The 11,348-nt window shown below is 33.8% G+C and overlaps 1 protein-coding gene across 3 annotated transcripts in view; it reads right to left on the bottom strand.

Annotated features, from left to right (window-relative positions):
* FBXW7 (F-box and WD repeat domain containing 7) overlaps positions 1-11,348 on the bottom strand; it is a 225,613-nt gene that overhangs the window by 164,115 nt on the left and 50,150 nt on the right. The gene's annotated exons all lie outside the window — the stretch shown is intronic.

The raw sequence follows: 11,348 nt of genomic DNA, 5'->3' as shown, positions 1-11,348 counted from the left end.
AATAGCTTTTGAGCACTTTCTTATTTTCTGGCTGCTTTCTCTGCCCAAGAACTAGGATCTGCAATTTTTCACAGAAGCCTTGGATCCTTTCAGTAGGAACAATATTTAGAGACGATCTTATCAGTGCTCAGTGTAGTTATTGCTACTGCAATTGCTGATGCTTATAAGCCCTTCTACTAGAAGGAAGAGGGGACTATATATGTGTATAATCATAGATTCATATTGATATTTCCATTCAATTGATAGTAAAAGACTTTTTTATTTTTTTATATATATATTTTGATTTATTTAAATTCAATTTAGTTAACATACAGTGTAGCGGTGGCTTCAGGAGTAGAACCAAGTGATTCATCTCTTACATATAACACCCAGGGCTAATCCGAAAAAGTGCCCTCCTTAATTCCCATTACCCATTTAACCCATCCCCCCATCCACCTCCCCTTCAGCAACCCTCAGTTTGTTCTCTGTATTTAAGAGTCTCTTATGGTTTGCCTTAGTGGCTGTATTTGTCTATATTCTCTTAATGTTAAATTTATGGTTCCTAATAATATTAATAGGTTAATTTAAATGTCTTGTCTGTATTTTGGAATGGTTTCAAGATTACCATAAATAATATAGTTCTACTAAGTAAATGAGATCAGACTATAGGATTCTTTTTATATATTAATAATATGTCTTGGACATTTTGCTATTTCATGACATTTAGATTTTAATCTTTTTTGGTCAATCTATTAATATTCAAAATATGGATGATGTACTACAATTTATGTAGCCATTTCTCTACTAGTGGGCATTCAGATTGCTTCCAACATTTTGCTACTACAAATGATGCTATAATTAATACTTACATATATATATATGTAAAGATATATAAGCATATATAGATATATATGTAAAGATATATATATATCTTTATGCATACTTTTATAAAATCATGCATATTCTTAGAATTATTATTCCTTATTCACAATTCATTTTTCTAAGCTTTGTTAATTTTACTTTTTTAATATGAAATTTATTGTCAAATAATTGGTTTCCATACAACACCCAGTGCTCATCCCAACAGTTACCCTCCTCAATGCCCATCACCCACTTTCCCCTCCCTCCCTGAGAAACTTAACAGAAGACCATGGTGGGGGGGGGGGGGGGGAGTTAGAGAGGGAAAGAACCAAACCATAAGAGACTCTTAAAAACTGAGAATAAATTTTGTTAATTTTAGAAGCTACGTTATGTTTGTTAAAACTTTGCTACAAATTGCAAATATTTTCTACTAATCTGGCCCTCTTATATTTTTTCTTAGAGAAGTCTATTCCATTTTAAGGGAGGCAAATCTGTTTTCCTTTTCAAATATATGGTTCTTTACATTTTGATATGTTAAAAAAATAACATTGTGCTTTGTGTGTCTATACACTCTCCTCATTTTTCATTTATTCGGACTCTTCCTGCATCATCACTATCAATGTTTTTAATTACTACAGCTTTTTTTTTTTTTTTAATGTTTATTTATTTCTGAGAGAGAGACAGAGTGCAAGCAGGGGAGGGGCAGAGAGGGAGGGAGACACAGAATCCTTAGCAGGCTCCAGGCTCTGAGCTGTCAGCACAGAGCCCGACGCGGGGCTAGAACTCATGAACCACGAGATCATGACCTGAGCCGAAGTCAGACACTTAACCAACTGAACCACCCAGACACCCCTTAATTACTACAGCTTTACAGTATAGCAAGCAATACCATAAAACACTTGTCAGGTTTTTATTTTTAAAACTTCTACTGGATACTCTGATTCATATACTTCATATATTTGAGAATCAAGTTGTCAAGTTTCCCCCATTTTTCAAACGGAAAAAATAAATTGCTGTTTTGATTGGAATTGCATTAGTTTTATGGATAAAATTTTGAAAAAGTCTTATAACACTGCACACACAGAAAAGGAAGTCAGCTGCAATACAATATTACTCATGGCACGTTGTTCATTTAAAATAAATCCACTCAGGAACAGTCAATTAAGCATCCAACTTCGGCTCTGGTCATGATCTCATGGTTCATGAGTTTGAGTCCCACATTGGGCTCTGTGCTGACAGCTTGGAGCCTGGAGTCTGTTTTGGATTCTAAGTCTCCCTCTCTCTCTGCCCCTACCCTGCTCGTACTCTGTCTCTTTCTGTCTCTCAAAAATAAATAAAAACATTAAAAAAAAAATTTTTTAATGAATCCACTCACAACAGCTAATTCAATTATTAAATGCTCAGATGCAAAGTTCCTCGGGACACAAGATTCATACAAAGAAAAATACAAAGCCCAATTAAATGGACAGAAAGAAAACGTAAACACAGTTTACAAAATTAAACAATAATGACAACAAAAATACCAAAAAGACTGAAACCAAGACCTAAGATCAAAATTCTAAAGATGTGGAGAAAAGAAGACAAAGTTGTCCTGATGATATACCTCAGGACTAGGAAGGCTTTAAGTTTTAAACTACAAACCCACAGGGGGCGGCTGAGTGGCTCAACCAGTTGAGCTTCAGACATGGTTGTGAACTCAAAGGTTCCACATTAGAGCTCTGTGTTGAGCCCTGTGCAGGGAAGGCTCTGTGCTGACAGCTCAGAGCCTGGAGCCTGCTTTGGATTCTGTGTCTCCTTCTCTCTCTCTGCTTCTCCCCCAGTTGTGTACACTCACTCACCCTCTCCAACTCTCTCAGAAATAATGAATGAATAAACTTTAAAAACATAAAAAACTCCTAACCCATAAATAGGCCTTGTACCTGATAAGCAGATTCTGTCAAATTAATTTCCTAGGAAGGTATCCTAGACACCAAGAAAGTCAAGGGTAAAATACCTTAAAACAATACTTGTCACAACATTCCAGTTTAGTGCCCCTAGCAAAATGCCACCACAGGTAAAAGTAATAAACATATAACTCTCTCATCCCACCCACCCTATCCTCAGTTCCACCTAACATGTGACAATGCAGAGTACAAACTTTTAAAGAGCCTACATGAAAGACAAAATGCTTGTCTTACTTATGTTAAAAATTAACACACATTTGGAGTACTTGGGTGGCTCAGCCAGTTGAGCGTCTAGCTCTTGGTTTCAGCTGAGGTCATGATCTCACAGTTTATGAGTTCAAATCCCATGTCAGGCTCTGTGCTGACAGTGCAGAGCCTGCTTGGAATTCTGTCTCTTCTTTTCTCTCTCTCTCTCTCTCTCTCTCTCTCTCTTTCTTTGCCCCTCCCTCTCTCTCTCTCTCCCTCTCAAAATAAATAAATAAAAACTTTTGAAAAACAACACGCATTTTGCATTCAATCCTATATTATTTGTGAAGTCATCTTATATAATCTTCTAATTACCTAACAGTTAAATTGCTTAACGTTCTTTTTCTTTTTCAGGATTCAGAATAGCCATTTTTTAAAAATTTTTATCATTTAAGTATAGCTAAAATACAATGTCATATTAGCTTCAATTGTACAACATAGCGATCCAACAATTCTATACATTATGTAGTGCTTATCACAATAAACGTAGTTAGCTTAACGTTTCTACTCTCTAACTCTTTAAGTAAAATTGATGCTCGGACAAATAGTGTTTATCTTTATCCTACGGGTGCTTGACTCTCCCTACACACAGGCCAGACCCTACTAAACCATACCACCAAACACCAGAGAAGTTTACATAAAAAACAAGACCTTACAAAATCAAGAACAGGGCAATACAAACAAAATAGACTGTAATATATACCCTGATGGACAAATACTTTGGTTGAACAGTCAAGTATCTAAATTTCCTATTTAAATCGGGTATAAAAGACCACACAAATTTCTTTTAAAATTGAAGAAACTATTAACAGTAAAGGTGAGAAAAATCAAATGATACTAGGTCATAAGTATATATTTTCTTTAATGTCAAGTTCACAATGACAGAAAATGTAAGTTCATAACGACTGAAATATATACAAACATATATAGATGTGTTGTGTATATATGTATTTCTAATACTTTTAACAAAATTTGTCAAAATAATACCTTTTAAACTAGGAACTAACTAAAAGTAATGTTTGGCCTTCCTTTAAATATAAATATTAAATATGACCACAATGGATATTTTTGATAAGTAGTAAACAATTACATAGTTGTATTCATAATTGAAAGGATTGTAACAAAGATCTTTTAAACTTATCATTTAATTCATCTTTGGGGCACCTGTGTGGCTCAGTCGGTTAAAGCAACCAACTCGGGTCATGATCTCACAGTTTCTGAGTTCGAGCCCACATCAGGCTCTGTGCTGACAGTTTGGAGCCTGAAGCCTCCGAACTGGACTGTCTCCCTCTCTCTCTGCCCCTCCCCTGTTCACAATCTCTCTCTCAAAAATAAATAAACATTAAAAAAAAATAATTCATCTTTAATGGCCATTTTACAAGAGTTTTGAAGGTCAAGACCCCTGTCTTCTATTTTGTCTTTAAGAATAATTTTTACAAATGAGTAAAATCTAGAAACATACATTTTCTCTGGTGCCAAACCTGATTCTAACAAACTATCTAGCACTAAGAAAAGAAATAACATATACTAATATACATAACCTTGGCATAAACGTATGTTTTTAAGAAAATTTATAGCATATTCCAAACTTTCCAATTGAATAACCCTATTACGTGACTGGAAAGTTTTCTAAATGTAAATACTTGAAAATATGGCCAGAAAAAACAAAACTTGGCTGGACATTCCTATACTGAAAGAGTTCTGAGTCTCCACTCCTACACCTTCTATCTTCAATTACTTCCAGGTGGAAAATATTCAATTAACATTCATGTCTTGCCTACCTCTTTTTAAAAGGCACTGCATATAAGCATGTATCACAGCAAATAACCCAAATTATGTAATCAAACTTCCAAGTATAAACAAATTATTTACAAAAGAGAAATTTGTATAGGCACTCGAAACTTATCACCTCTTCCTTTAGGTCTTTTCCTTAAGGTAGATGAGATCTAGACTAAGACATATTATGTTCTCAGTGGAAACTCCATAGACCCACAGTAGTCCATGACATATGATTTCTGAGCAAAGTTAGAATGAAGATCATTTTTCTAATAAACACGGCTACATAAATAAATGTTATCTTAATATAGATGCCTTCCATAAGGCAGTATCACTAAGACCCATCCAAATAGGTTCACTTTTAATAAACTATTTACTAAGTCATGTGATAGTCATGTGATATCTTAGAAAGATCCACTTTACAATATGGCACACTCAACTACATATGATTTTGTTATGTATATAAAAAGGAACTATCATGTGTCACTTATACATCTGATTGAAATATTAAATAAACTTGTAATAAAAATTATATGCCAAAAAACTATGAAGAAAGTAGATATGAATTTAAATATTTTCAATTATTCTGGTGACTTCTATCCTTTTGTCTATTTTGCAAATTCTCGTTAATGTGGTTCTTTACCATTTAAAATGTATGTAACATGGGCCACCTGGGTGGCTCAGTCAGTTAAGCATCCAACTTCAGCTCAGGTCATGATCTCATGTTTCATGGGTTCGAGTCTCATGTCGGGCTCTGTGCTGACAGTTCAGAACCTGGAGCCTGCTTCAGATTCTGCGTCTCCCTTTCTCTCTGCCCCTCTCCTGCTCTGGTGCTCTCTCTCTCTCTCTCTCTCTCACACTCTCTGAAAATAAACATTAAAAAAATTTTTTTCAATATGTGTAACAAACAAAATAATCAAGCAATTCTACATTTTATAACTATTAAGGATCATTACATGTCTTTTTAAAAATCTTTATATTAGCACCAGTTTTATTTATTACTCCAGCTCTACGGCATGGTAGTACATATAGCAGTCACTCAATATTTACTGAATAAAATTATTTAACTTTTGTAAGTTTTGGTTTCTTCAAAGTAAAACAAGCATAGCAATACCTACATGTTACAATTGCTTACAATTAAATAAGCATATATGTGTAAATAATACATACACACAGAAGGTGCTTAAAAATTAAATAAGATAATATATACACAGAGAAGGTGCTAAAATGTCAAGTTGATCCCTTGTTTCAGTAAAAACAAATAATTGTTGGGGCGCCTGTGTGGCGCAGTCGGTTAAGTGTCCGACTTCGGCCAGGTCACGATCTCGCGGTCCGGGAGTTCGAGCCCCGCGTCAGGCTCTGGGCTGATGGCTCAGAGCCTGGAGCCTGTTTCCGATTCTGTGTCTCCCTCTCTCTCTGCCCCTTCCCCGTTCATGCTCTGTCTCTCTCTGTCCCAAAAATAAATAAACGTTGAAAAAAAAAAAAAAACAAATAATTGTTGCTATTAGTTTAGTTCATACCTAAAAACAAAGCCAAATAATTTTCTCAAAGTTAATATGGGACCAAGATTAGACAAAAATTTTAGGGTAAAAAGAAAGGAGGCTTATCAACCAGAAACGAAGATTTACTATACATTCATAACGGTGAGATCTGCGGTATTGGGTCGAAGAGGCCAATGAACAAGAACACAGAGTCCAAATTCAAATCTGTGTGTACACAGAAATTTCATACATGACAAAGGTAGTATTACAAGAAGTGAGAAAAAGGACTATTTAAATGAATGATTCAGGGACAATTAAACATCCACTAAAAAAAGTAAGGTAAAAATATATCTCTACAACATCCCAGTGTAGATCAAACTTTCTAGGTATTATGTTTTACCAACACCTGAAAAAATCGAAACTAAAACTTTCAAAAGACAATATAGGATAATCTCACAAGACATGAAGATTGAAAATGCTATTTTAAATAAGGCACAAAAGCCATAAAAGAAAAAGTTGATATATTCGTCATCAAAACTTTAAACTTCTGTATTAGAAGGGGTACAACAAAGTTAAAAGTCAAACGACTATATTCCAGGTTCTCATAGGACAACAACAGCCCCATGTAAATCCAATCTTTCCATACACCCTTCAAAACTGAAAATAAAAAAAAGCATCAACCCAGAGAGCAAATAAAACTACCCATAAACCACACCATTGGCTTAACCAGCAGACTAATACAGAGTCCATGTTAGATATAAGTTGAGGAAGGGGTAAAATTTTAGCAGAACAAATTCTGAAGAATCAAGCACAGACTGCATGGCAAACAGAAGGAAACTGGAGCCTAGAGTAGGTGGAACACATGATTTCCAGAAAGCGAAAGTCTTACAGTAAATAGGAAAGTACTAAGAAATGGTGTCCCAGAGTAGATCAGATTCCTGGCTACCAATGAATAGATAGGGAGGGTTCAAAGTATGAAGGATCAGAGATGGCAGTCTCAGGAAGATGGGACACCCTTAGAGGCTTGGTGGTAAAAGGAAAGAAGAAAGCAAAAGGTGGAAATTAAGTGTTTTACAAAAACAGAAAAGAATCTCAAAAGTGTACAATACACAAACCCCTTTCCCCTCACCCTCCCAGACCAAAAAAACAAACAAAAAATATAAATAAATAACCTATACATTAAAGAAATTGCACTTCACTATACCAACAAAAGGGAGAGCTCTTGAACAAGAAATATTATAAGCCAAGCAAATCTCTCACCCCTGTCTACATACAACTGGTAACACTAAGCCAGGAAATGAATAGAAGTAGTAGACAACACTAATTAAAAAGCTACTATAAGAACATGGAAAGGGGCAGCTGTAGCTCAGTCAGCTGGGTGTCTGACTTTGGCTCAGGTCATGATCTAACAGCTCGTGGGTTCCAGACCCACGTCAGGATCTGTGCTGTCAGCTCAGAGATCGGAGCCTGCTTCAGATTCTGTGTCTCCCTCTCTGCCCCTGCCCTGCTCACACTCAATCTCTCTCTCTCTTAAAAATAAACATTAAAAAAAAAAAAAAGAATTTTTAAGGGGAAAAAAAAAAAAACATGGAAATTCCAATCCAAACACTTCAGCTAATGAAAATTCTCACCACAAAAAATTCACAAAACTGTCAACTAATACTCCAGATTGAAGTAAATACAGTGTGTCTGTGTGTGTGTGTGTGTGTGTGTGTGTGTGTCTGTGTGTAAGCAAAAATCAAAAACTCAGAATAGATATTGACAAAACACAGCAAGATATGAAATAATAATTGACCCTACCTGGGAGAATAAACAAAAAGAAAAAAAAAGAAGAAGAAGGAAAAGTCAAATCATTTTTTAAATTATAAAAAGTAAGACTGAATTCGAATAAAAACATAAGGGAAAATAAGGAGCAAGGAGACAGACAAGAGAATAAAAATAAAGGAAAAAAGATCAAATAAAAAACCACAGATCTGTGAAGAAGCTATAACATGCGTAACTGATAACTATGAAGAATAAAAGCAAAATAAAAGAATATTTAAAATTATAATTTAAAACGTATTTCCAAAAACAAAAACAAATGCATACATGTATGTTGTAGCAGGCAAGAAGAAATATGATATATGTGAATTCTGACAAAAATCTACATACTTGGAAAAACAATCTCAGAATAATAAACTCTAAAACATAGCCTAATAAAATTTTAATAGTAAATAAAAAAAAAAAAAAACCTTTGGGGGCTTCCAACAAAAAAACTGTACTAAGCCTCTTACAAAAGACAGAAGTAAGGTTGGCATCAGATTTCTCAATAGCAACATTCAAAGTGAGTCAACGTTGTAGCACCTTTTTCAAGAAATCCAAGGAATCAAACTGTAAACCAAGGATTTCATATCCAATCAGGTGTCCTTTTAACTATCAAGGCTATTAAAGAAACACAGATTTAAACTTGCATGAACTCCAGAAATATACTAAGCATAGCCCATTATGAGCAATCTACAAAAGAATGAATTTCATACCATCAAATAAAGACAGAGGAAACTTTGACAAAAGCTTTACTAAACAGAGACAACAGTGAATATATTTAATTTTAGATATATTACTAAAACAAAGGTATGGACAAGGACATAAGAAGAATGGTACTTAAATATTATATTCTTTCACATATTATAATGGAATTTTTAATATGTAAAATAAAGGGAAATAAAAACACAGAGAAGAATCAGCTCTCTGGTGTTAAATAGGTAACAAGTGAATGTCAAAGGATATTCATTTAATGCAGACAAAACAATATTCATCAGTCTAAGTCCACTGCCAAAATTTAGCCATTAAAACAAAAATATCAACCTTCCTTAAGTAAGAAAATAATTCTCAAAAAATAGAGAAACAGACCACTATGTGAAAGAATAAAAAACAGCAGTAAATTCAACACATCAATCAGAAAAACACCCATCATATCAAGATATGTAAACAAGCTTACATCTCTTAGTAAAAAGAAAAAATTTCAAATTGCTTATTTGATTGAACAGAAAACAGTATTTATAAAAAAACAACAAAAAAGTTAAAAATACTTAGGAATAAATGTAAATGTGTAAAACTTCTATAAGGAAAACTTTAAAACACTTCTGAAACATACAAAAGTAAATAAACAAATAGAAAGACATCCCCTATTCTCTTGCAAAAGTACCTTATTATCATAAAGATGTTGATTTCCCCAAGCTAATGAGTAATAACATTACTCAAATAAAAATACCAGCAAATGTTTTCCTAGAATTCAATAAGCTAATGCTCAAATTCACTCATAAGGAATATGCATATCTAGTGTTTCTGTGTAAAAAAGAACATGAATAACATATACAAACACAAATGCATGCACACACATAAATAAGCTTATTTTTATAAAAAGAAACACAAGGATAAACCAGAAATTAATGAAATTGGTTACCTACAAAGTGAGTAAAAATGGAAAATAGTGATTGAGAAGGAAGACCTTTAAGAATGCTTTTTTATGTAGTTTTGACCCGTAGACATGGTAGTTTTACTATTCTCAAAACGGTAAATAAAATTAAATCAATAATGGGGCTCTAAAACTGAATATGAACAAAAACAGATTATCAAGTGTTTATCAAGGTGACATAAAAACATAATTAATTAAAATAACTTATGAGCATAGTACTCTGACTACATACCTTCACTGGGATCTACTGTATGAACAAAAAACTGCATAGAAATCTTAAACCTTACATATTGGGTTTATAGTTGGCAGCAGTATTGGTATGGCAATTTCAATATTATGTTGTGTATACGTTGAAGGACAGAACCAATAAATAAATGTATATTGATGTTATTGTTAAGAGACATCCAAATATGTAACAGGAAGAGAGAAGAACCCTGCAGTAGTAGATTGGAATTACAAATATTACTGGTTTTTTTAGACCACTTGCTCTGTCCAGTGAAAAGAGTCCCTAAAGAACAGTGATACACAGTAATACAGAACATATCCAGTGCCCATGATGTAGTGATGGAACTACACCAAGAGGAATAAGGGTCCTTGGAGAAATAGCCATTTCCAGGTCCATAGTGGGAAAAGCATAAAAGTAAGAACAGAACATTCTTTTGTGCCAGAAAAATTAAGTGCTCTAAAAATGATGGGACCTATCACAGAGACACCAAAACCAGACTGAATGAGTTCCCACTGGCTAAATTTTAACAATTTGAACCTTCAAAAGAAATATAACAATAATGGATTTTAATTCACTGAATAAAAGAATCCATGAGCCCACAGTGATAATGAAAAAAAGGAGAGTAGAAATTCTTCCTCACAGAAGAATACCAGCTAATAAATGTGGAAGAAAACAGAACTAAAAAAATCATCATTTTGCAAATATCAATGTAATCAATGATTCAAGCAAATATCAACAATGAATGTTAAAATCACTGGGCGAAAGGTCCTTGATGTTTCCTCAGCCTCCATGCATGGATTAATTACCAAAGAGAAAAAGATATCTTTACAATGGAGAAATCTGGCAGCATTTGCTAAACCAACTAATCCAGTTTAACATCACAAATAATGGAACAAACTAATAATACAGAAGTTAACATAAGCAAACTTTATATACATATATATGTGTATATATATATACATATATATATCTGTATATATATATGTGTGTGTATATATATATATATATATATATATAATCTCAACATGGATAATCCTGATATGAACATTGAGTGAAAAAAAGGAAGTTAAAAGGTGTTAAACAATATTTACATTTTAAACCTAAATCAATCCTATTAATTTTTTTATGCAAACGTGCATAAAGGTATAAAAAACAATGGATAACTTCAGACTACTAATTACCTCTTACAAGAAAGACAGAAGAATGAGATTAGCCATCCTCAACTAACTTTTTATTTAAAAAGTTTTGAGGGAGACCTGGGTAGCTCAGTCAGTTAAGCATCTGACTTCAGCTCAAGTCATGATCTCAAAGTTTGTGGGTTCGAGCCCCATGTCGGGCTCTGTGCTATCAGCTCAGAGCCTGGAGCCTGCTTCAGATTCTCA

This window comes from Acinonyx jubatus, chromosome B1 (assembly GCF_027475565.1).
Source record: "Acinonyx jubatus isolate Ajub_Pintada_27869175 chromosome B1, VMU_Ajub_asm_v1.0, whole genome shotgun sequence".
Classification (NCBI taxonomy): Eukaryota; Metazoa; Chordata; class Mammalia; order Carnivora; family Felidae; genus Acinonyx; species Acinonyx jubatus.
The sequence above is the reverse complement of the archived record's forward strand: the minus strand, read 5'-3'. Positions and strand labels throughout refer to the sequence as shown.